The 26,627-nt window shown below is 43.7% G+C and overlaps 1 protein-coding gene across 1 annotated transcript in view; it reads left to right on the top strand.

Annotated features, from left to right (window-relative positions):
• The window catches only part of CDS2 (CDP-diacylglycerol synthase 2), a 61,116-nt gene that overhangs the window by 20,495 nt on the left and 13,994 nt on the right, over nt 1-26,627 (top strand). The gene's annotated exons all lie outside the window — the stretch shown is intronic.

The following is a 26,627-nucleotide window of genomic DNA, read 5'->3' as shown; positions in this document are numbered from 1 at the left end:
AATAAAAAAAATACCTAGAAACAAATGACAATGGACACACGACGACCTAAAATCTATGGGATGCAGCAAAAGCAGTTCTAAGATGGAAGTTTATAGCAATACAATCCTACCTTAAGAAACAGGAAACATCTCGAATAAACAACCTAACCTTGCACCTAAAGCAATTAGAGAAAGAAGAACAAAAAAACCCCAAAGTTAGCAGAAGGAAAGAAATCATAAAGATCAGATCAGAAATAAATGAAAAAGAAATGAAGGAAACGATAGCAAAGATCAATAAAACTAAAAGCTGGCTCTTTGAGAAGATAAACAAAATTGATAAACCATTAGCCAGACTCATCAAGAAAAAAAGGGAGAAGAACCATCAATAGAATTAGAAATGAAAAAGGAGAAATAACAACTGATACTGCAGAAATACAAAAGATCATGAGAGAATACTACAAGCAACTCTATGTCAATAAAATGGACAACCTGGAAGAAATGGACAAATTCTTAGAAATGCACAATCTGCCAAGACTGAATCAGGAAGAAATAGAAAATATGAACAGACCAATCACAGGCACTGAAATTGAAACTGTGATTAAAATCTTCCAACAAACAAAAGGCCAGGACCAGATGGCTTCACAGGTGAATTCTATCAAACATTTAGAGAAGAGCTAACACCTATCCTTCTCACACTCTTCCAAATATAGCAGAGGGAGGAACACTCCCAAACTCCTTCTACAAGGCCACCATCACCTTGATACCAAAACCAGACAAGGATGTCACAAAGAAAGAAAATTACAGGCCAATATCACTGATGAACATAGATGCAAAAATCCTCAGCAAAATACTAGCAAACAGAAACCAACAGCACGTTAAAAGGATCATACACCATGATCAAGTGGGGTTTATGCCAGGAATGCAAGCATTCTTCAATATACGGAAAACAATCAATGTAATAAACCATATTAACAAATTGAAGGAGAAAAACCATATGATCATCTCAATAGATGCAGAGAAAGCTTTTGACAAAATTCAACACCCATTTATGATAAAAGCCCTGCAGAAAGTAGGCATAGAGGGAACTTTCCTCAACATAATAAAGGCCACATATGACAAACCCACAGCCAACATCGTCTTCAATGGTGAAAAACTGAAAGCATTTCCACTAAGATCAGGAACAAGACAAGGTTGCCCACTCTCACCACTCTTATTCAACATAGTTTTGGAAGTTTTAGCCACAGCAATCACAGAAGAAAAGGAAATAAAAGGAATCCAAATCGGAAAAGAAGAAGTAAAGCTGTCACTGTTTGCAGATGACATGATACAATACATACAGAATCCTAAAGATGCTACCAGAAAACTACTAGAGCTAATCAATGAATTTGGTAAAGTAGCAGGATACAAAATTAATGCACAGAAATCTCTGGCATTCCTATACACTAATGATGAAAAATTTGAAAGTGAAATCAAGAAAACACTCCCATTTACCACTGCAACAAAAAGAATAAAATATCTAGGAATAAACCTACCTAAGGAGACAAAAGACCTGTATGCAGAAAATTATAAGACACTGATGAAAGAGATTAAAGATGATAGAAATAGATAGAGAGATATACCATGTTCTTAGATTGGAAGAATCAACATTGTGAAAATGACTCTACTACCCAAAGCAATCTACAGATTCAATGCAATCGCTATCAAACTACCACTGGTAGTTTTCACAGAATGAGAACAAAAAATTTCACAATATGTATGGAAATACAAAAGATGCCGAATAGCCAAAGCAATCTTGAGAATGATAAACAGAGCTGGAGGAATCAGGCTCCCTGATTTTAGATTATACTACAAAGTTATAATAATCAAGACAGTATGGTACTGGCACAAAAACAGAAAGATAGATCAATGGAACTGGATAGAAAGCCCAGAGATAAACCCACGCACATACGTTCACCTTATCTTTTATAAAGGAGGCAGGAATGTACAGTGGAGAGAGGACAGCCTGTTCAATAAGTGGCGCTGGGAAAACTGGACAGGTACACGGAAAAGTATGAGATTAGATCACTCCCTTACACCATACACAAAAATAAGCTCAAAATGGATTAAAGACCTAAATATAAGGCCAGAAACTATCAAACTCTTAGAGGAAAACATAGGCAGAACACTGTATGACATAAATCACAGCAAGATCCTTTTTGACCCAACTCCCAGATAAATGGAAATAAAACCAAAAATAAACAAATGGGACCTAATGAAACATAAAAGCTTTTGCACAGCAAAGGAAACCATAAACAAGACCAAAAGACAACCCTCAGAATGGGAGAAAATATTTGCGAATGAAGCAACTGACAAAGGATTAATCTCCCAAATTTATAAGCAGCTAATGCAGCTCAATAACAAAAAACAAACAACCCAATCCAAAAATGGGCAGAAGACCTAAATAGACATTTCTCCAAAGAAGATGTATAGACTACCAACAAACACATGAAAGAATGCTCAACATCATTAATCATTAGAGAAATGCAAATCAAATCTACAATGAGATATTATCTCACACCAGTCAGAATGGCCATCATCAAAAAATCTAGAAACAATAAATGCTGGAGAGGGTGTGGAGAAAAGGGAACGCTCTTGCACTGTTGGTGGGAATGTAAATTGATACAGCCACTGTGGAGAACAGTATGGAGGTTTCTTAAAAAACTATAAATAGAATTACCATATGACCCAGCAATCCCACTACTGGGCATATACCGTGAGAAAACCATAATTCAAAAAGAGTCATGTACCAAAATGTTCATTGCAGCTCTATTTACGATAGCCAGGAGATGGAAACAACCTAAGTGCCCATCATCGTATGAATGGATAAAGAAGATGTGGCACATATATGCAATGGACTATTACTCAGCCATAAAAAGAAACGAAATTGAGCTATTTTTAATGAAGTGGATAGACCTAGAGTCTGTCATACAGAGTGAAGTAAGTCAGAAAGAGAAAAACAAATACCGTATGCTAACACATGTATATGGAATTTAAGAAAAAAAATGTCATGAAGAACTTAGGGGTAAGACAGGAATAAAGACACAGACCTATTAGAGAATGGACTTGAGGATATGGGGAGGGGGAAGGGTAAGCTGTGACAAAGCAAGAGAGAGGCATGGACATATATACACTACCAAATGTAAGGTAGATAGCTAGTGGGAAGCAGCTGCGTAGCACAGGGAGATCAGCTTGGTGCTTTGTGACCGCCTGGAGGGGTGGGATAGGGAGGGTGGGAGGGAGGGAGACCCAAGAGGGAAGAGATATGGGAACATATGTATATGTATAAGTGATTCACTTTGTTATAAAGCAGAAACTAACACACCATTGTAAAGCAATAAAAAAAAAGAATCATTAAGAAAATAAAAAGATAAAAGGAGGCTTCTCATCGGATCTTCACAAGGCATGTGTTGCCAATATGACTCTCAAAATATCAGTACCTTTGGAGATCACACATCTCTTGAAATTTAATATACTATTCAAAATGTGTATTGATTCTGATGTTCTCCCAGTGTTGTTTGAAACGTAACTAAAAAATTTCCCCAATGCATTCTTCTGTTAAAATGCTGAATGGATCTTCGGGACGTTAATACACATTTTTTTCCCTCTGTAAACACTGACTGAAAACATCATGTTGAGGGTCATGTGCAGTCTATGAAGTGTATATTAATCCATGTATGTCTTCCCAGGAAAACATTAGCTGGGGAGGGTTTGCAGGGTGTGTTTGCTTGATCCAGTCTTCTCTTCTGCCTTGCAGAACTCAGTTACTTCCTCTCAAAGCCGGCAGCACAAAGCTCCGTTCAGTTACTAGTCATTGTGTTTGGCTCATAGTTCGCATGCAGTTTGATATCCGGCAGTCTCCTCATTGGGTCTGGCGACTGTACATGAAAGGGTTATTATCTATCTGTCATCTCTTGCCCCTTCAAGTACAGTTGTGGAAGAGGGACAGGATGAAGGTGGGCAGGACAACCCCATTCAGACATGGAGAGAATGGGAGAGACACAGCAGTGTCTTGGCTCACCTGTGTCCTGAATGGGAATTGCCTGACCTCTGTGTGTTTAAATGGGGTCTGTTGCCTGATAGGCTTCATTTTAGGTTGAGTGGGTGGGGAGCAGAGCCCCCTAAATCTCATCTGCCATCTTATCTGTCAGACCTCAGTCCAGAGCTCCTCCAGGATTTCAGAGGGCAGAGGGCTCCTAGTTTGCCTGGAGCCTTTCTTCCATATAATCTCTTGGCTGCATTTTTTTTTTTTTTTCTGTTTTATTCCATCCATCTTAGCTCTTCAGTCTACTTTGTCATCCAGAAATTTGTTGAAATCTCATCCACTGATGATCTCTGTCCCCTAATATTTCGTCTAAGGCCATGGTTTTATTACGTACTGTACCCATTGACATTGATTTCAGTTGGATGTTGAGGTCAAAGGGCATGGGCTCTGTCTGCCCTCTTCAACTGGGAGTTTTGAGTTTTGAGAGACCAAGTTCATCTTACAACATTAGAAGCAGGTAGTTGCAACACTGTTTTTGTTGTTGTTTTATGTGTGTGGCGAAAATAAAATTGGTTCCTCTTGATTGGTGAACACTGAATTCTGGGCTTCTGCTTCTGACAAGCAAGAAAGGCAAAAGAGCTGATAACTGACCCTGGGAAGTACCTGCGTTTGGTTGGAGTTGTTTGATGGAGGAGAGGAGATGAGACAGGGTAGGAGGCCAATGAAGGAGAGTGTGGTGTGCTACCAAAGCCTGAGAGAACAAGTGCCATGGAGATGTCAAGTAGAATAAGGAGTAAATGTGGTTTATCCTCTGCCTCTATATTTTCTCTCAGTGACCCAAAAATCATTTTATGGAAGATGGTATCTCACAAGGTTATGGGACCTAAGTTTTTTGAACAGTAAATCTTTATACATACATTTGCCATTTTATGGATTTTGCTAAGCTCTTTTTAATGATATTTTTTAGTCTCTATGTAGCTTTTCGAAATGACTAGCACTGTGTGTTTATAACTTATTTCTTTAAACATTCTAGCAAAATCTCAGGCTTCTTGCCCTGTTTAACTCCAAGTGACTGAAAACCAGAAATGATAGAGGATTAAACAAGATGGAAGTGTATTTCTCTCACAAAAAAAAAGAAGTCTAGAGGTCAGCATTCCAGCAGCTTCATAGTGTCAAGGATTCAGGTTTCTTCTTTTGCTGTTCCACCACCCTGAGTATGTGACTTTTGCCTCTAGTACAGTATGGCTGCTGCAGTTCTAGCCATCACATCCATGTTTCAGAAAGCAGGAAGAAGGGCAGGAGAAGAAGAGGCCTGCTCCTTTCCTGTAAGGATATTTCCTAGAAAATGCACTCACTGTTTCTGCTTATAGCTTATTGGCCACACTCTGTCACTTGTCCTCGCCTGGTTGCAAGGGAAGCTGGGAAATGGTCGTGCACTTGGCTAAGCATTGGGGTTCTATTACAATGGGAAAAAAGGGAGAATGGATGTTGGGGCAACCAGTGACCTCTGAGCACTTCCAGAGGCCTGAAGATGCCTATCAAAAATTGGCAGCAGATCTCCTAAGCAATGAAAAAGAAAAGCTGGGGAAAATGAGGGCAGAGAGGAGAAGAGAACAGTGGTGGCTGAGGGTCTTCTCCAGTGGTGGCAGGCAGCTGATTCATGGGAAGTGAGGAAACAAGAAAAGGGGGACTGTTTTGCAGGTTTGGGGATAGGAAGGAAGGGGCTGAGGGTCAAGCACAGGCAGCTGCCTGCTCCTCAGTGGGAGAACCCTCGAGGCATAGGCATCTTTTGGACGGTGTAGTACTTGAATGTTTGGTAAACAAAGGAGTAATATGTAGAAAAGTCACTGCATACTAGTATCTCCCAAGATGGATGTCCAGCACCACTTTTCTAAAACTAGAGGAAGAACCAGGCCCTCGGTTTCCTGTCTATCATCATCTAATTTATATCTTTTGATCTCTCTGTAGGATGGAGCAATAATTGTTGTTCAAAATGATGATCTTGAATTCTTACAAAATTGTGTGAGAATAGCCAGAAATGGTGTGGCTTTAACAAGATGCCTTTGGATAAAAGTTATCATTGCACATGCACCCCCTTCCTGCTATTGCATCAGAAATGTATATTTCCTGTGTGTTGGAGCAGTAACTTGCTGGAGGTGGCAGGGCTGGCATTGAAACCTGAGAGAGCCTAAGGAGGATGTGCAATGTGGCAGTTATCTTTGGAGAAACAAATCAGTTATTAATAACTGGATTCTTCAAAATAAGAGGTCCTTGGTGGAAAAATAACTAAAGGATAAGATTGAGAAATAGTCTCATTATGTTACATGTGGAGACTGGCTGGCTGGAGTTCTTATTGCCTCTGGCCATTTTTTTTGCCATGGGCTTAACTCCAAAGGTATAAATCTTCTCTGTTCCCTTCCATTGTGGTTTATAGTGTCTCATCCTGTGCTCAGTGTGAAGGTGTTTGTAGAAGCCCCTTCATTGCTGATCTTTGGCTACTTTGAATAGAATCTCCCACTAGGTTCCTGTCTGTGCTATGTTTGGGTTGATGTCTTTCCCCTCCTGTAGTTTTGGGAGACCAAGGGCCACACGAGCTTTGTTTTCTTACAGGGATGTCAGCCAAACACCCAGTCTTCTCTTGAACAGTTGCCATTTCTATCTCATGTCTGTTCCACAGAATTCTCTGTACAGACACTTTTCACTTCGCACATAGTGGTCTATCGAAAAGGTGCCCCTGGGGAGTAGTTTTTTTGAGAACTTCTGACAAAGAAACCATTTCTTCTGTAGATATAGCCTCTCCTAGGGACTTTCCATCGGAGAAGTGACATCTCATCATTCTGTAGGGTCCTGCTGAGTCCTGGGAGATTTGGTTAGACATCTTGTTTCCTAGATCTCAGGGAAGAGTTATTCTGATTATTCAGTTTGGTGTTCTAACATGACTCTTACATTTCTCATTGGTCTTAATATATCCAAAACACTAGAATGAACCATCATTTGAAATTGAAGAAACAAAGATTTTTAGTGTCCTGGGGATCCAAAAGGGGATAGAATGGTTTGAGATTGGATGGTTTGGGATTTTTCAGGGTCCTTCCTTTTCAGGGAAACTGGCTCAGGATTTCCAGACTTTGTTGTGCACTAATCTCTCTTGGCTTTGATGAGTTCACCACAGGTAATGTGGTTGTGGAAGCTGATCTTAGGGCTGGTTTTTCTGGTTGCTTCGAAGAATCTCATATTGCCTCGTGTGTTCATCTGTGTGTGACTCCAGGGCTCACTCACTCATCATTCTGAGGTGTTTAGCACCGCTTGGGCAGGGGGAGAGGAAAGGGCTTGGTACAGGGGTGGTGACATTTGAGTTGCAGGAGCAGGAATCTGCTGGGAAGGATGGACAGAGAATGAGTCAAGGGTCCCAAAGTACAATGGGGAAGCCTTGAGTGCCCTGCCACAGAGTTTAGGGGAAGCCAGTAAAGGTGTCAGCACAGAGGAGTGAGAGGCTTAGATATATCCATTTTGTACTTTTTAAATTATGGAAGCAATACTTGTTTTGTGGAAAATGTGGAGGTGACAGGAAAGTATAAATGAATATAAACTACATTAATTTCACTACCCAGAATATAACTGCTGTTAACATTTTCATCATGTCCTGCTAATCTTTTTCCTGTGGTTTTAAAATGGCTGCTTGGCATTCCTCCCTATCTTTGTTGAATAGATCATGGCAGAATCTTCTATTGTTGGACGTATAGCTTGTTTCTTCCTATAAATAATGCTGTGATGAACATTCTCATAAATTGTGTTTCTCTAGACATTCACTTAGGGTAGTGTCTCAGTATGGAATGACTAGATCAGAGGAGATGTGAACCATTTAAAGGCTCTTTGTACCTATTTCCAAATTGCCTTTCGGAAAGGTGGTCCTAATTTACATTTCCATGAGTGCACTGGTTTTTGCCCCCCCACCCCCACCCCCACCCCCCGCCCCGGTCCACAGTGAATATTCTTTTTATTCTTTCAATCTGATGTGAGGAAAATGGTTTCTCGTGGCCATTTTTTTTACATCATTTACAAATATTTGTAAATATTTATTTGTATTTGGCAAATTGTCTTTCTCTTTTGCTTAATTTTCTATTGGTATGTTCACATTTTTCTTACTAATTATAAGGTTTGTTTTTTTTTAGTAAAGAATTTGAAAGATCTAAACTGGTATTGTTCTTAAAGGATTTTTGGAAATGATTATCCATTTTTCACAGACATGCCACTGTGACAGCCTAGCAGGAATTTGGGCAGTGGGGTGCTCAGTAGGCCTGTGACATTATTACAAGGCCTGACCATGCAGTGACCAGCCGGCCACTTGTATACATGTCTAGAAGTGGGCTTGCTGCATTATCAGAAGCTTTGGCTCCTATTTTATAGGGATGAGCAAAAAGGCTTGAAATTCAAGCTATATTCTGAACCCAGGTGGGCTGAATCTGAGTTCCATGCTCTTTGCCTTAGCCTTTTGCCTCCTTGGCCTCCTGTTTCCTCAGTCACGGTGTGGCCAGAGAGTCCCTAACACAGGAGGACCTATGAATGTCTCAGGGTTAGCCAACAGGGCTGTTGGGAGGGCAGTGGGGAAGCCTTTACCTCATTCTGCACCAGTCTGTGAGAAAGGAGCTGGTGACAGTGGCCACTGAGTTCCTTGGGGCCTGCAAACTGGAATCAGGGACATCTCAGCCAGCGCAGGCCCTGCAGGCTGCAAGCAGGCTGGAAGCTACACTGGTATGAGGCCTGTGTGGCATGGATGCCTTGTCCCCTGAGGCCCGGCTCAGCCCCAGCCTCCTCTGTGGAGCCCTCTTGACTCCTGCACCCCATTTCTTCATCCTCCTCCCTTCTCCATGCTTCTGTGGAAATTGACTGTTCAAATCCTGGTTGCTATCTCCTCAGCAGATGAAGTCCCTGGAGTTGGGCTCCTTGTCTTGAATTTCTGTAGTTCCCATGAGCTGCAGGCAGGTTGATCCGTCATGGGGGTTCCTGGCAGGCTGGCAAAACTGGGGTAACAAAGCAAGCAGAGCCCAAAGGCACAGCTTTCCTTTATGACCTCTTGGTCATATAAACTCCCAGTTGCTGTCAGACTTGGCTGTTCCTAGACGTAAAGTGGTCGGGAGGTTGAGTGGTGTTAAGTCAGCTGTGAAGATTAGCAACTGGCTGGGTGTCTGAACCAGGCCTCTGGTTTCAGGAGGAATTTGTTGAGCTTAGTGACTAGAGTAGTGGAGCAAAAAGAAAACATTGGCAGGTCAGTGTTTATTTTTAGTATTGAAGTACTATGCTGCATTAATACATGATGTGCTTAGTATCAATCCCAACATTTGTTGAAAAGTGTTTAGAATTTATGAAAATAAAAAGACAGTAAAACTAAATGGTTCAGATGCACAAAATTTGGACACACTACAGAATATCAGGTAAAAATTTAAATGCATAAAAAGGCTAAACTAAAAATTACTGTTGTCGGTGAGGAGGAAATTTCCCCCTCTACCCACCTTAAGTTCTGTGGCTGGACTAATAATAAAATTGACACAAGACAGATTAACAGGAGAAAAAGAAATTTTAATTCATGTGCATGGAGGTCCCATAGGAATGGGACCTAAGAAGTGGCCACAGCAGGCAGCTTTTATACTTTTTAGACAGTTTGTGAAGAATTGACAGGATGAAGAAGCTTAGGTTTTCGGTGCCCAATTAGTGAAGAACGTAAACAGCGTTTGGGCTTGGGGTAGTAAATTAAAGAAGTTAACAAGGTTTGTTTATATAGGCTTCTTGGCTGAATTCCCTATCACTTGGCTATAAGGGTGTCCTCCTAAAGCTCCAGATGCAGGGAGTGCACCTTACACATGAGAGATTTCCTGCTTTCAGGGGACAGCAAGGAGGGTCAAAGTGTCCTTCTTGCATTGGCTGTTTCTTAAATAACTAATTCAAAATAATCAATATACCATTGTGACATATTTTGGGGTGGCCTGCCCTGAGTCTCAATGATGGCATGCAGGTGTGACAAGCAACTTGGACTGCATGAACACAGCTTCCACTCTCACCGTGCAGCAGAGCACTGTGGTGACTTGGATTTCCCTCCCTGCCTGTGGAAGCCTATGGGTAGATTTCTTCCTGCCCTGTGTCCTTCTCAGGTTCACCTACCTGTAAGGCCTAAGTACTGAGCTGTCCTTAAGCCTTTCTGGTTAAGAGATTGTTGCTCCCAGCCAGGACCTCTCGGAGTAAATGCTCTGAGAACAGCTGGGGCTGATATCCACAGTCTATGCCCAGAAATCCTTGACTGGGCACTGAGCCTGAGCACTCTCTCAGGCTGTGAACAGTTCACTGGCGCTGTCCATTCTTAGCTCAGGCCTAGTTCTCAGAGCCTTGGATAGAGGCTCTACCCCTGATAGAGTTCTCTGGGAGAGAGGCAGCTTGGAAGTGCTCTCAAGGCAAATATGTCAGTAGCCTGATACTGAGGGAGGATAAACTCTAGGATTCAAACCTGAGCACTAAAGCACAGGGTCTGTATTACTGGGGAAGACAGCCTCTTCATTCATTAGCTCCTGAGATCTGCACAGGTGGAAGAGCAATGGGAATTAAGGCTGTTAAAAACAAGACAATAGGCCCAAAATGGAGTCACTTATGCTAAGCTCCATATCACCAAAGAGACCTAGTTACTGTTTTGGCTCTCCCAGAAATGGAACCTTAGACCAGTCACTCAGGAGTTACCTAATCAGCACTATTTAGGGTAATCTCCTAATAGACCCCTGCCATTCCCTGAAGGAAAGTAATATTGCAATAACCAATCTACCTTTTTTTTTTTGGCCTCACTGCGCACAGCATTTGGGATCTTATTTACCTGACGAGGGATTGAACCCCTCCCCCTGCAGTGGAAGCGCAGAGTCCTAACCACTGGACTGCCAGGGAATTCCCCCAATCTACTTTTTTGCTAGTATAGTTTCCTTGTTCACACTCCCTTCTTCCTATAAAAGCCTTTCATTTTGTGCAGCTCCTGGGAGCTTATTTCTTTCTGCTGAGTTGGATGCTGCCTGATCATGATTGAATACAACCAAAAAGATCTTTAAAATATACTTCGTTGAATTTTATTTTTTAACAAAGGAAACGTAGAATAATAGATTAAGCATCCTTTTTGCAGAGGTGGTTAATCATTTTTGGGTAGAAGATTTGCTTTTAAATAGCTTTAAAAGAAAACCATTTTTTATTGATGAAGCAGGTACGTTTTGGTTATCTAGAAATTTCACTATGGATTAGCAGGTTTTTCCTTAATACTAGGTAACAGATGTTAGAGTTTATTCTGTTCATCAAACCTTCAACCCTCAGCTGAGATCGAGTTGGGTAGAGGTGACAGCCTGCCGGTTCCGTGTGAAGAATAAGTGGCCGCCAGTCACTGTTGCCTATGTTATTAAGGTGGCGAGTAATTTCTTCTTTGGTTGATGCATCTGTCTGTCTGTGCTTGGAGCAGAAACTAGCTTGGTGGAGAACTCAGCTTCTGGAAGCCCAAGCTGCAGGAGGCATGTATTCCTTTTTTGCACGAATGCATGGAGGGAAAGGCAGTCAGCAGCTGCTTGAGATTGTCTTCTCAGTTCTGCTACCCACCTCTCTTCTCCTGTTTGATGGCTCATCCTTATGACATTCTTAAGACTTTCACATTCCTTCCACATAGAACCTGCAGACATGAGATGGAGACATTTTGTGCAAAGTGGTTGGCTATTGTGGTGTGATATTTATGCCTGCCATTTTAACCTACAGACTCAGAAGTGGATAACTCCTTAGTCATTCCTTAAGCTGTCTTCTTTCTTCCCTTCCTCCCTTTGTACAGAGACATTTATTGAGGACCTTCTATGTACCAGGCAGTGTTGTAGGCCATGGGGATATAGCAGTAAATAAAAGTCCCTTCCACATGGAGTTTATGTTCTAGTGGAGGAGACAGAAAAATGTGTAATAATTTCAGGTAGTAATGATCTTACAAAGAAGAATAAAGCAGGTGTTTCTTAATATGAAGGTAGCATTTCAAAGTGTGAACATTGGAAGGGACCTTCCAGCATGCAGTCCAGTTGGCTTAAAGGACAGATGTGTTCTGATTCTGCCTGGAGTATTTCCCATTATTCAAGGGAAATGAGTGTACCTATATGTTCTTGCAGCATTGAACCATTTTGGGCTTAAAAGGTTTCACTCTGCCAACTTATTCTTTATTCCTGACAACACATTAGTTGCTGTCCAGAAATACAGTTCATTATCACCTGGGTTTTATGGGTGTCCCTCCCCAAATAATTTTAATCTTTGGGAAGGGCTGAAAATTTAGTCCTTTTAGTCATTAGTTGTAATTGTGTAACTGTAGCTCTAAAGTTGTCTTTCCTACCCGAATGGTGGCAGCCATTATTCTAGGTTTTGTAGATAAAGGTTGATGAATTTGATTAAAATGCAGTGAGTTTAAAAAAACACTCATTGAGCTTTAACCAGCTTCTAGGCCAGGAGCACTCAAGGTAAAGAAAGATGAATAGGGCAGTCCTTACTTTTTTTTTTTTTTGCGGTACGCGGACCTCTCACTGCTGTGGCCTCTCCCGTTGCGGAGCACAGGCTCCGGACGCGCAGGCTCAGTGGCCATGGCTCACGGGCCCAGCCGCTCTGCAGCATGTGGGATCTTCCCAGACCGGGGCACGAACCCGCGTCCCCTACATCGGCAGGTGGATTCTCAACCAGTGCGCCACCAGGGAAGCCCAGTCCTTACTTTTGATTAGCTTGAAATCTAAATTAGATTATGTTAAGATTATGCCCTCTGAACATGACTACAAAGTGCAAAAATTAGTGGGAGGAAGGACACATAATACGCTGTGGGAACTTTATTGAAAGAGGAAACTGGTGAGCAGGGTCGGGTATAGTTTCCTGGAGCTGTTCTAACAAATTGCCACAAACCCGGTGGCTTAAAACAACAGGAAATTATTCTCTCACAATTTTTGGAGGCTGGAAGCCTGAAATCAAAGTATTGGCAGGACCATACTCCTTTCAGAGGCTCTAGGGGCGAATCCATTCCAGGCCCCTTTCCAGCTTCTGGTGACATCTTGGCATCCCTTGGCTTGTGGCCACATCTCTCTCTCTCTCACTCTCTCTTTCTGGTCTTTCTTCACATTGTCTTCTCCTTTGTTTCTGCATCAGATCTCCCTCTGCCTCTCTCTTATAAGGATACATGTGATTCCATTTAGGGCCCAACTGGATAATCAGGATAAGCACCTCTGTTCAAGATTCTTAACTTAATTAACACACCTTTTGCCATATAAGGTAATATTTACTCTTTTGCCATGTAATGTAATATTCACAGATTTCTAGGAAGTCAATTTATTTTGGGGAGGGGTGTTTTTTTTTTTCCTGTTTACTGTAGGTGGAAATCAGGGAAGACGTTCTCTGAGGAGTCTTAGTGCTCCTAAGATGGGACCTGAAGGATGAGCAAGGAGGAAAAAAGGCTGGGAACAAAGCTGGAGAAGAGAACAGGGTGGGAGGTAATCAGGGCCAATGAGTAGCTGTGCTTGGTTGGAGCATGTGGCTTGTGCTGGGTGTAGTGGACGGATCTTGGAGGACCTGAGGTGAGAGGCCATTTGTCATTAGTTCACTAGGCAAAAATGAGTGGATGAGGCGTGTAATCAGAGCTGTGCTTTATGAAGATTAATTTGGGAGTGTGTGGGGAATAAGTTAGAGAAGGGAGGAATTAGTGGAGAAATCAATTGGGAGGCCAGTGTAGTAGAGAAGGGCTGACATGCAAACTTTAGCAAGCATACTAGGGGTGAGAGTGGGAATAAAGAGAAACCCTGGAGTGTTAGGATCACACAGTTTGAGGACAGATGGGGTGTAGGGAGGGGGATTTGGAGGTGGTGATGAGGTCACTGTTCCCTATGGAGCTCATCTCAGGTAGATTCGATTCTGATAGAAACAGGAGGAAGAGCTAGTGTGGGTGGTAAAGGAGGTGGTTCGTTTTGGACCTGTTGAGTTTTGAGGTGCTAGTTGGACATAGAGGTGTCTTGTTGACGGGTTGAAATGTAGTGCTGTAGCTTGGGAGAGAGGATATATCTAGTGTTACGGAAGGTAGGTCCATAGAAGAGAGACTGATGGCACTAAGGGTGCAGTACACTGCACTACAGAAATACAAGCTTGGGGAACACTGGCATTTAGGAAGTGTGGGGAAGAAGAACAGAAGTGTGAGGAGAGGAATAAAATAAGACTGTTTCAGTTATAAATGCAAGAAGCTTCTCAAACTTGATTAAAAGGGAAAAAGGACTCTATTAGCTCATGTAATTTAAAGACCAAGGAGGTTCTAGCTTCAGGCGTAGTTTAATCTAGTGCCTCAATGTCATCAAGCCCCAGTCTCCCTCCATCTCTTGGCTCTCCTTCACGTTGGCTTCATTTCTAGGTTTCACATGGTTACAGGATTTTCCAGCAGGTGGAAGGCCGCATTGACAAGGTTATGCCTTCTTCTTTGGGGCTCCAGAAGAAGTACAAGGAATTGCTATGATTGGGTCATGTGTTTACCTCTGACCCAGTGGTTGTGGTCTAGGGAGCACAGTGCTCTAATTAGTTATCAATTACCTGCCTACACTGGGTGGGAGTGGAGAGAGGATTACCCCAAAACAAAATTAAAGAACTGTTATCACAAAAGGGAGAACCAAAGCTGGGTATTAAAACACTACATGTGCAGAATACCAGGATTGATCCAAGCCCAGCAGTATCACCAAAGATCCAGTCCGAGAGGCAATAGATTGATAACTGATACATATGTCAACTGTTTTCAAGCTTTATGTAGTTAAAACCCCATATAGACATAATTTTGCATTCTGCGTTTTTCGTGTTGCTGCATGGTGTTTATAGTTGTATTGTTAATAGCTGCACAGAAAGTTGGTTTACCATAATTTACCTAGTAATTTTCCTTGGCTAGGGACATAAAACCTGTTTCTGCTTTTTTATCAATACAGTGATGCCATGTTCATTTCTCAGTGGTCCCCAGGCTCAGCCTCTCTGGTTTCTTCATCTATATCTATTACAGTCTTGTTTCTTTTGTATCTCCTTACTGTTTTAACCTTTGTACTGGACATATTTGCCCCTAGCTAAGGTCTCACCAATGCTAAGTAGAGCAGGACCATGCCTGTGTTAATACAACCTAAGGTGTTTTTTTTTTTTTTTCCGGTACGCGGGCCTCTCACTGTTGTGGCCTCTCCCGTTGCGGAGCACAGGCTCCGGACGCGCAGGCTCAGCGGCCATGGCTCATGGGCCTAGCCGCTCCGCGGCATGTGGGATCCTCCCAGACCGGGGCACAAACCCGTGTCCCCTGCATTGGCAGGTGGACTCTCAACCACTGCACCACCAGGGAAGCCCAGGTTTGTTTTTTTAAAATAAAAAAGTTCAACTGAGTAAAATTTGAAGATATTATTGGCTTCATTCAATGATCATGAATCAGGCAGCGTCCACTGTAGCAGACAGAAATGAGCTCCCAGAGCAGTACAGAATGAAAGACTTTTATAGGCAGGAGAGAGTGGGAACAAGGGACTTAACACTAGGCAAAAAAGTAGATTAGTTACTGCAAAGTTACTTTTCTTTAGGATATGGCAGGGGTCTGTCAGGCACATTACCCAAAATAGTGCTGATTAGGTAACTCCTGACTGACTGGTTTAAGATTCCATTTCTAGGAGAGCCAAAGCTGTAGGTTGTCTCGGTTTGGTGATGGGAACTTAACATAAGTGACTCCATTTTGGGCCTGTTGTCTTGTTTTGAACCGATTGGATCAGTTTTTGTTTTTGTTATTCAAACTAATCTGTGATTGTCAAAGTCCTTAAGTCTTCGGGTGTATATGTTACTGTTAAGCTATATCTCCCTCAATTTGTGCTTCTGAACTGGTGGTTGAAGTCTTCTGTTAATTGCATTCTAATTTTATATTTGTATAATTGGCCTGTCTTTCTAGCACATTGATATTTTTAAGTGTTTGTCTATCTTTCTGAGCTTTGTGTTGCCTGCATGTTTTATCAGTCTGCCATCAGTGGTTTCACCTAAGTCATTGATGACAGAGGTGACTAGGAAGCAAAACAGGACTTGGGTGTGCAGTGTGATTACAGCTATTATCCCCCCAAAAACATGTATACGTAGAAAAAGACTAGCATGAAATACATCAGAACGTTAATTATTTTGGTTAATTTGGAGGTTCTAAAGATGCATATCCCAGTTATCTTTAAGGAATATGTATTACTTTAAGAAAAATGTTTATCAAGACCAGATAAGGGTTGAAACGGTATGCATTCCCTAGTACCTTCAAATTTATTGATAATAAATTTCAGGCATTAGTAAGTGCTATAAAGAAAAGAAAGCATTGTAAGGAGATGGAGAATGATGGAGGTGGAGTTGAGCCATTCTTTTATGAGTAGGGTGGTTAGAAAAGCCCTCTTTGAGGAGGGACTGTCTGATTGGAGACTGAGTGAGGTGGCTGATTGAGCAGTGAGAACATTCCAGAGTCGGGGTGAAGGCTCTGAGTCAGGAGTTAGGTCAGTGTATTGAGAGACAGCAGAAAGGCCACTGTGGCTGTGGGTCCATCCTCCCTGGAGATCACTGGTGCAGGGAAGGGCTAGGAGAGGTAGGTTGGGATCTGGTAAGTTAAGATAGTGAGAGGTCATTAAAGGGGTTTTAAATGGGGGAGACGCATGCACTGGTAGGTATTTTAGGAAGATCATTGGCTATTTGTGAGGAGAGTGGAGGGTGGAAGGAGCAATTAGGAGACTGTTGCAGATGAGAGATAATGGGGGCTGGGATGAGCCTAGTGACCGAGGAGATAGAAAGGATATGTTCAATATATATTTTGGCCGTAGAACCAACAGAACTTGAATTGTTTTTTAGTTGCAGATAATAGATCATGCAGATCATGCAATTCATTGGCTTAAGCCATTCTTGGTCCTCACTCCACTGTGGCTTTCAGGTGTTGGCATCATCTGAAGACTCCCATGAAGATGCAGGCTAGTGCTGGTAGCACCTGGGGCTCTGCCTCTCCACCTGTTCCCCTTTTCCTCAGGCTGGTGGGGGAAAGAGAGCTCAAGTGTCTCTCCCCACAGTCATCTAACTGATTCTAGAGTTCTAATTTGATTATACTATCTTAGGCCAAGTGCCTACTCCAGAACAGTCATGTTCCCCATTGGGTTATGCTGGGGTTAAATGCCTGTTCGTGAACCTGTCGCTGTGGAAAAGAGCATGGGATTAAAATGATTATTTTGCACAGGCTACTACACACCATGCAAGGGGAGTAGAATGGATTTTAGGAGGGAGTCAGCTGCAGTGTCCAGTACCTGGGGAAAGATGAGGAGAGAGGAATTAAGCATGACTCCCGGGTTTCTGGCTTAGGCAGGATATAGATTGTGGCGCCATCAACTGGCTAGCTAGGCACTTGAGGATCAACAGTTTCGTGGGTAATGTCAGCAGTTCTTTTCAGATATGTTTGAGATGCCTGTGAGAACTTTCTAGTGGAGATGTCAGTAAGTAGTTGGAAATATAGCAGTTGGGTCTGGCGCTGGAGGAGAGGTTGGGGTTGGTGATACAATCATCAGAGTTGTTGGTGTGGTATTGGTAATTAAAGGCAAGGGGCTGGATGGTAATACTTAAGGGAGAGAGTGTAGTGGGTCCAGAATTGAGCCCAGGGCCAGATCAACATTTAGAGGACAGGTAGAGGGAAAATAGCACAGGAGACTGAGAGCAGCCAGTCAGGTAGAATGAGAACCTGGAAAGTATGTATCGTGGAAGCTGAGAGAAGAATATTGAAGTGGTCAGCTAGATCTAATATTGCCAAGAGGTGAAGAAGACCTGCATAAGATGAAGACTGGAATGTCCATTCGATTTGGCATCTTTGAGGTTGTTTTATTTACTTCATGTGTTAGAAATTTTAGACTCATTTTAGTCCCCAGAGTCTGGGACATCACACTTGAGGGCACATTGGTTTTTCTCTGCTGAGGTACTGGATATCTGAAAGTCATATGCAGTTGAGCTGACCAGGCACTCTTTTTTTTAACCTTTGTATTAAAGGAACTTTTCAAAGACAAAAGAGAATAGTTTAATCAATTTCTTTGTACCCATTGTACAGAAGGGGTGCGATAAACACACTTTTCCTTTTAATGATTGGTTTTCAAAAGATGATCTGGTGTCCCAGCAACCTTCAAAGGTGGTCTCTGTGGCTTTGCACAGTTATCATTATGAGCTCAGATTTTCATATTTTTGTGTTTATATCACTTTTGGTTTATTATTTATTTTAATGCTCAAATTGTCTCATCTTTGATCATTAGGAGTATTATATTTCTTAAATGGCTTTCTCATTTTCCTATTTCACCTTTTCCCAGGGATCTTAGTCATTTATCAAAAACTATTTTGCATTGTTGCTCTCATAATTTCTTCTACAACTAATATGGAAATTTTGGGATGAGAACACTGTTAATTTTTTGTCCTCAGTATATTTGATTGGCACTTGTTTCTATGACTGTTGGCTATGAATCAGGAATAGTGACACTAAAATAAAGTGACACTATACTATTCTAATACTGTAAACAGCTCAGGGTGCTTGCCTACCCACAGGGGCAGGGGAGCTTGAGGCATGAGATACTGGGGACATTAGCTCTCATGTCCACTTACCTTGTCTAGTAATCTTTGTAGTAAGAACTGTTGGAGATGCATGACACTGAGGCGGGTACTGGATGTCGGTTTATAGTTTAGGGGTTCGTCAGATGTGGAATCCAGCAGCTGGTCCTGGTTTCATTTTCTGGCTGAGGTCTAGGGAGTACACTTGAGCCCAATTTTGAGATTGCAAATATATTTTTCTTTCCCATCTTATTAGATCTTTTGGTAATATTTGATAAACTTTCTTCTTTGCAAGAGCCTTATTCTAATAAAGAGGAAACTTAAAAAAAATTACTTTCTCCCCCAGGATGGACTCATTTTTTCTTTAATACTAATAGAGATGCCTGACTAGGTAACTGATGATAAGAGGACCTACTGGACTCCAGCGGGGCTTCTAATTTTTGGTGTCTTGCTTTGACTCTGGAGGACAGTGGAAAACAAGTGGTATCATTAGAACAGAACTGTGGGCAGAGCCTCCCAGGAGACAGAGGTGATTTTTCCAGCTCTGGTAGTCTCTATCCTGAATTAAGTAATGTCTTTTGATGATGATTGGTACTAGGTTAGAGTTGTATGCTTGTTCTTTTAGTAAACAAATACATTTACTCCAGAGGGAGGCTTTAATGGGGGGAGGTAGGAGAGTGTTGGGAGAAAGAACAAACAGGAATTATCCTATGTCATCCAAACTCTTGGTTTAATGTATGAGAGAGCAGTTTTGAGGAGGTTGGGACCTAATCCAGCAGTGTCTGTCTGAATTAGAAAACCTTGTATTCAAGCAGGCTGCGTCTTCCTTTTCTGAACTCCTTCTCAGACATACCTCTATCACAAATCCTGTGCTGCTTTTAGTCCCCTCTATCACTTACATATTTGGCCACAAATGACAGAAAACTCAGAATATCACTAGCTTACCAAGATAGAAGTGCCCTTCTTTCTCATGTAATAAGCAGTCCAGGACCCATACCATTTTTGTCGTGCTACATAGTTGTCCTTGATGGTCTCCTCCTTTTATCTTGTTGCTTAGTCATTGGTAATAGGTGGCTTTCACATCATGGGCCAAGATGGTTGCCGGAGCTCCAACTAGCCTTTCCACATTCCAGTCAGCATAAAGGAAAAATGGTAGAATTGCACACAGTGCTTCTGCTAACATCTCATCGACCAGAACTGGAAAATGCAGTCTTGGTTCTAAGCCCAGCTAAAAATCAGGGCTTCTGCTCTAAGAAAGAAGAGGAGATGAACAGTGGGACAATGGGTTGCAGCCCTATAATGCCTCATATAGTGCTTTTAAGAGCGTGGAAAATGTTGAATTGCTGTATGTCGCTCGGCTATCTGCCAATCTAGTAAACCCTGGGTCCTCTCCAAATGATTGTCTGTGGCTGCTTAGGCAGATGTGGTGAGACTTACTGTCTTCTCTGTAGGCACCATGCCAGATGTAGGGGGTACTGTGGTGAGGAAGTCAACATTTCCCCCTTGCCCCCACCCAGATTGTGGTCTACAGGAGGAGACCATACAGTGTGGGGTGCATTCTTGAGGGAGGATGGGGGCCACTGGGACACATGGCAGAAGGTTTGGAGAGAAAGGTATCTCTTAGCTGAGATCTGAAGTAAATAATAGTTGGCCAGAAGAGAGATGAGTTTCTGAAGAGGGTGATTTGCAGAGACTGTTCTAGGTAGGGACAGAATGAGCAAAAGGCCTAAGGTAAGAAAGTACAGCCTGTTCTAGGAACTGACTGTAGTTCAGAATGGCTGAGAGAGACGAGGCTGGAAGGGTATACAAGACCATGATCCCAAAGGGGCTTGTAGACCATTAAAAAAAAGTTTAGATCTGTCCTGTAGTTTAGTCTATCCTTTAGAGGTGGAAAAATCACCTCAGTTTAGCCCAGAGAGCTCCAGGAGGAGTATTGCACAGGGAGCTGACATGGTCAGATTTTCTTTTTGGAAGGTCCTTCTTGGTGCAGTGTGAAGAGTAGAGTGGAGGTAGGAATAGACTAAGGCCAGAGATGAGGTGGCTGGTTGGGCTGTCACAGTTATCCAGGGGGAACAATGTTGGCTTGAGTTAAGGGGGGTCTAGAGGCAAGGGGAATGAATAGATGGAGCTAAAAGCTGTTTCGGAGGTAGTGATCCCAGACCTGGTGATAGGAGCCAAGGCAGGAAGCACCAAGGATGATGGCCACCTTTCTCAATTGCCAATTCAGGGGAAAGGGAATGAATTTGGTTTTGAACACACAGAAAATTTTAGGTGTCTTTGGGACATCCAAGGTGGGAACATCCAGTATGTTTGGATATGTGGGTCTGAAGCTCAAGAAGAGGCAGTTAGAGGCATCAGAGTGAATGAGATTACTCAGGGAGAGTGGGCAGTAGAACAGGAGGAGTGCCCAGCACAGAACCTCGTGGAGTCCCTCAGTTAAGGGACAGGCTGAAGAAGAGGAAGCTGCCAAGGAGGAGCTGGCTAAAGAAGGCCTGGCTAGAGAGGCAGGTGGGAAACCAGGAGGATGTGCTGCTTGGAAGCCAAAGGAAGAGTGTGTCTCGATAATAGCATCAGAAGCCGCTGCAAGGCTGTGCCGGTCGTGGAGGACTGGGAATGCCCGGGGATGAAGGTGGCTTGGTGTGGCTTGAGGAATGAAGGTCGGTTGAGGGAGGAATGAAAGCCCATCAAGGGTGAAGGTCAGTCAAGGGAGGGGTTGGGGTGTTCAAAGCTCTTCCCAAAGGTTCATCCTTCCCCAAAGGGGAAGAGGGTGCTTTCCTTGGATGAGCCTGTTTGAATGGTGTAAATGAGGGCCAGGGGTGAGGGGGAGGCGGGAGGACAGAGGGGAGGGAGGGGAGATCAGTGGAGCAAGGTCTCCGAGGAGGGGGAGGAAAGGGGATGGCAGCACGTGGGAGGCTCCAGTGCTGGTGTCCTGGGAACAGTTGTCCTCCCACAGGAGCCCTATCTGGGCCCAAGGCTGGCAGTGATGTGTTCTCTGTAAAGACCCCTGTGGCTCATTGTAAATAGTATTGTCTGTGGGTGAAACGGTTCAGAGCCAGTTAGGTTTCAAAAAGCTGAACCTCCGGAGAGCTCTTTGGTGTGGAGGTACTTTAAGGAAGCAGTCCATCTGGAGTAGTTGAATGCATTTTCTGTGGATCACGTTACTGATATGAGGCTTTTGAAGGCAGGATATGGCCATGCCAGGGATGATTCTAAACTTTCAGAGCCAGGCTCTTCCCCTTTGATCCTTTGTTCAGACAATTGAACTTGTCAAATGAGGTTAGCGTTAGAAAAAGCTAGAAATATTTTCTTTGCTGTTCCAAACACTACACACACACACACACACACACACACACACACACACACACACACACACTTTTTTTTTCCCCAATAGGAACTCAGATGAAAGTCTACTTGGCTTTTTCAGTAAGAAGGACACATAGGTCCCTTACACTCATATTAAGGATAAACCTGTCTCTGGTAATTTCTTTCCTTACAAGTGGGGGAGTCGATTTTCCTGGCAACTGGCCACAGGGCTTGTTTAAGAAGATGGCAGGCGTGATACTTAGTGGAAAGGTTAGGCTCAGCCTGAATGATTTTCCTCCAGGACAAGGTTTGTAATTTGCATCTAAAGCAGTACAAAAAATAGTTTGTGTAAGTTGTGAAGTCACTCATTAAATGAAACTTATGAGTTTTAATGCAGCTTAGTATTCTCTAAACTGCTTGGGTTCTCTCTAGGGTTTTCTAAGTAGATTATAACAGTGAAAATGAGTCCTACGGATGCTGTTCCGGACCAAGCCAGGTCCCTTCTCAGGCCAGGAAGCCAGACCTTGACCACAGGGACCTCCCCTCTCCCCACCATTACAGCTCCTTCTGGCCCTGCCTCGCTGCCTTCTCTTGCTTGTGTTGAAGGAAGCCTTCTGTGCTGTTTTGAGCCCTAGTTCATTGGTGTCTGGGCAGCTGTAGGAGGTTGAGGAACCCTGGTAGGCTGGTAGGGGAAGCCTTTCAGGCATGAGTTTCTCTAAGAATGTTGACAGGTCTGAGCCCTTGGTACCCAAGACTCTCCATGTGTCCCTCACCTGAAGTGCTTCTGCCTTTCCCTATAGAGTCTTAGTGAACCAGAAGGAAGGAGGCCTTAGAGATAACTTTTTTTTTCCTTTTAAAGCAATGCTCTTGTTTCCTGTTTACACCAGCACCACAACCCCCTTGAGAAATGGCTGCTGGACTGTGGAAGGATGGGCGGTGACTGAGAGAGAATCTGAGAGACAAGGGTCTGCCCTACTCAGCCTCTGATCTGGGCCCTTGGGTTGAAAAGAAAGAAAGGAAAGAGGAGGGGATGCCTGGGAGCCGTGCTGAGACAGCTTGAAGCAGCAAGGCAGCCTTTCCCCGCCACTGTTTCTGGCCCCAGAGCTACTGAGCTGAGTCCTCAGACCCACCAGTCAGCAGGGAGAGGGGATGAGAGTGGGCACTAGTCTGGCTCTGCTGCAAGGGCCACACGAGCTGGAAATCCAAGTGGGTTCTGTCATATGCTCAGTGCAAACAGACACTTTGGTCCATGGTAGGTTAAGTAGAATTAATTAGCTCATTAGTCCAACAAATCTTTGGGCGCCTGCTACGTTCCAGGCACTGCTCAGTGCAGTGGGAATCAAGAAGACCACAGTCACTGACACACCACCGTGTCCAACATATATGTGATGCTTTTACCATGTGCCCCAGCTTGCACAGACTCACTCAGTTATATATCTGTGCTGATAGGTCCCTTATAAAGCAGGCACAAGAAAGGAAAGCTGAATGAGCTAAATAGAAATAAGTCCTAATATTTCCTCCCACACCTCAGTGGACTGTGCTATACACATCCCACATCAGGGAGCACTGCCATGTACTGCTGCCTGTGTCTCAGACCTCCACCTTTCATGGGAGCTTTGAGAAGTGGATCATTTTTGAGTTGGGGCTGCCTGTTGGATGAATGGAAAACAGGAAAGAGGAAGCAAGGCAGGCAGATGCTGAGCTCACAGAATTGATTAGCCCAGGGCCCCAGCAAAGCCTGATAACGACCATTCTTTCACCACTCTACCCTCCTTGGGAAGGGTGCCCAGGTTGCCTGGGGTAGGTGTTTAGGGTTCTTGGGCTCCTGTCGTGTGTGCCATGGTCAGCCTACTGTGGGGGGGGGTGTGTGTGTGTGGGTGTGGGTGCAGCAGGTGCCTGTTGCTATTCAGTCCCTTTATAGTTTTAATAGACTTTCACTGATGTTGCATTTGATCATCCCAACAACCGTCTGAGGTGGGGGGGGGGGGTCCTTTCCCCAGTGGTAAGACCAGAGGCTGGAGGCCTGTGCTGAGTGTCATGAGCACCAGGGCTGGGATTTGACTGGCTGCCGCCGCCACCTCCTGCAGAAAGTCTTCTGTGGCGTCTGCCTGTCTCACCATCCGCTGGAGGAGCAAACCAGTGAAGCGCTTGACATCTCTGACTCTTGGTCCTGCTTGTGCCACTTTCTGCTGGGTGAAAACTTGGGCTCCAGGTTTCTGCCTCCTTCTGGGCCCACTATGGAAGCTGCCGCCAGCATTCGCCTCCTCACTCGGGCATTAGCAGCCCAAGTGGAAGGCCCTGCCCGTGCATGGGGAGGAGCCAGAACGCCGCAGGATTCCAGGTTCTCCAAGGTTTCTGTTCCTTGCCCTGCTTTCTCGACATCTCCACCTGGAGTCCAGAGAGCTGGCTGATTTGCCCCACCCTGATCCATGTCTTCCCAGGCTGTGCTCTTTCCTCCCGCACAGGAATTTGCCCTTCTGCCTTTTTTGGCTCTGTTTCAGCTTGTGGGAGAGTGGCTGCCTGTGTAGGTGTTTGTCTCCTGCTCTGAGGAGACCTCCAGTTAAGGGCTCTGAGGATGCTTATTCAGGAGCCTGGAGTGAGTTGCTTGCTTACAGGCAGGTGACACCTGGAAAGTTAATCTCCTTCAGGCTTGTTTCTTTAGGGCATTTACTTCATTTCTTAGTTGTTCATCCCAGGCCCCCTGATGTCTTGACAGTAACAACAGTCACAGCATCTTTGTAACATTTCTCTCTGTCCTTTTACTACTTTCTGCTTCAGGATACCTCTCTTCACTGCACTTCCTCCTAGCAAGAAAGGAGAGGAGTCGGATATGGCGATACCTGGGCTAACGTTCGTAAAAGGGCCTGCAAAGTCCAGAGACTTAGTACCGAGCCGGAGGTCCCTGCCCCTCCCCTGCAGGGGCTCTGCCTGGGTTCCTTCCTGCCCTTCCTAGCCTGGGGAACCAGCAGCCTTTGTGAGTTTCCTTGACAACAGGATGGATAAGTTAAAAATAAACTGTGCTAGGGCTTGTGTGTGTGCATGCAGGCATGCCTGTGTCCTCTCGCCTGCTGTGCTCACCTCAGCCCCTGTGGCTTCTAGATACTCCTGGAGAACATCTGTGGGAAGCCTTGGTGGGGCTCTGGTACTTGCATTTTTGAAGCCCCTTGGTTGAGGGGTCAGATCTAGATAATCCCACAACATCGTTACCTCATATTCCTGATGGTAGCTGATGGGGAGAGGATGATAATGTTAACATGAAGAATGGAAAGCTGTTCCAAATGCCTCAGTCTTCACGCAGTCTCATCAGAGAGGGATAATCCCACATTATCCATGCATTTCAGAACCTTGTGGGGCAGTGGAATAGGCACAGCTCTGGGTGGGGGTTTGGTTAAATCTTTCTAGGGAACCCCTACCAGATAAGGAGGGTCCTTTCTGGGCTTCTTTTATTAGGTGAGGAAGGAAGCACAGTACAAGTCACTTGGGTGACTTGTCCAGAGCCACTGGCTAAGCATGGCGGAGGAAGGAGCACTGACCCCCGTCATTGGAAGTTGTGGCTTTTCCCCTCAGGTCCTACGGATGAGGCCACCTCCATAAGTTCTTTCTTTTTTTAAATTGAAGTATAGTTGATTTACAATGTTGTGTTAATTTCTGCTGTACAGCAAAGTGCCTCCATAAGTTCTTTACCAAAGCCTGCTGTCTCTGTATCAGCAGTTCTGCACTAAAGCCTCTGTTTTGTGGTGTTATCACAGTTGTGAGTTAATTTAGAAACAGCTGTCTCTATGAGGGCAGGGGCAGCTTTACCACACCTGGAATTAATTCCTCTCTTCCTCCCACCATCCTTACATATATTTGTAAGTATTTTATGTAAGTATCTTTGTGCCGGGCATGAGGATATCCTGAGAAAAAGTTGTTATAATCCTTGTCTTTCGGGACCTTATGGTCAGTTGGGGCAGAAGACAGTTATAAAATCTCCCACCAAGTCCCCGTTGTGGCCAGTGTTGAGCTGGAGGGAGAAGGTCTGATTGTAGGAAAGGGAAGGACTGAGGTGGGGCGTGGGGGTTAGAGAAGGCTGGAGGAACAGGTTAGTGACACAAAGTACTTAAATCTGGAACATAAAAAAAAACTCCTACAAATCAATAAAAAGGAAAGCAAGAAAACTCAGTAGAAAACTGGCCAATGACTTGACAGACACTTCACAGAAGACGATATCCAAATGGCCAAGAAACATGTGAAGGGATCCTCAGTTTCATATATTTATTAGTCATCAGGGAAATTCAAATTGTCCAATTTGAAGAAAGATATAATTGTCTTTTTGTTTGCACATGTATGTAATGAAATCTTTGACACTTTGGTGAAACATCCTTTTGCCATTTTCAGTTTACTTTATTCTGAATCTCTTACTGAAGAATAAAATGGATTCCGAGATGCTTACATAAAAGGAAATCTAGTGGGATGAACACACTGAAGTCAGAGACCTGGTTAGTAGGAGATTTGGGGCCAGCCATCGAATTTCTCAGAGCCCCTGTTTCTTCATTTGTAAACAGGGATCTTTCCGTCTTCCTTCCCTTCCTCCCAGAGCTGCTCAGATGTTCACAGGTGTGGGAGATGCTCTCAAAACTGTGAAGGGCTATTCAAATACTGTGTAGTATTGTTACTCTGATTCCAAGTGATTTGATTTCTCCTGCACCTCTTCTCACAGCAGCTATTCTAAATTCTCCTAAGAAATAAA

This window comes from Leucopleurus acutus (assembly GCF_964270905.1).
Source record: "Leucopleurus acutus genome assembly, chromosome: 16".
Classification (NCBI taxonomy): Eukaryota; Metazoa; Chordata; class Mammalia; order Artiodactyla; family Delphinidae; genus Leucopleurus; species Leucopleurus acutus.
The sequence above is the reverse complement of the archived record's forward strand: the minus strand, read 5'-3'. Positions and strand labels throughout refer to the sequence as shown.